The 254-nt window shown below is 67.3% G+C and overlaps 1 protein-coding gene across 1 annotated transcript in view; it reads left to right on the top strand.

The window, feature by feature from the left end:
• The window catches only part of DACT2 (dishevelled binding antagonist of beta catenin 2), a 15,866-nt gene that overhangs the window by 10,003 nt on the left and 5,609 nt on the right, over nucleotides 1-254 (top strand). The window lies entirely within an intron of this gene.

The raw sequence follows: 254 nt of genomic DNA, 5'->3' as shown, positions 1-254 counted from the left end.
CTCTCACCTTTCTGATAGGGGGGCCCCCAGCCAGCCTCCCACGGCCCAGCAGCTGCTCCCACGTGTGACCTTCCCCGTGGTGACTGAGAGCTTCAGAATGGCAGCTGGAGCCCTCTTGGCACCTGGCCCTGCTGTGTGTGGAGGGGAGCAGGGTGGGTGTCACCCTGGGAGGGCGACTCAGCTACCCCAGGGCCGGCCCAAGGTCTGTGCTGGTCCATCTTTACCTCCAGGGTCGGCCCGAGGCTCCGCAGGGG

The sequence above is a fragment of the Tupaia chinensis genome, unplaced genomic scaffold, assembly GCF_000334495.1.
Source record: "Tupaia chinensis unplaced genomic scaffold, TupChi_1.0 Scaffold000132_1, whole genome shotgun sequence".
Taxonomy (NCBI): domain Eukaryota; kingdom Metazoa; phylum Chordata; class Mammalia; order Scandentia; family Tupaiidae; genus Tupaia; species Tupaia belangeri.
The sequence above is the reverse complement of the archived record's forward strand: the minus strand, read 5'-3'. Positions and strand labels throughout refer to the sequence as shown.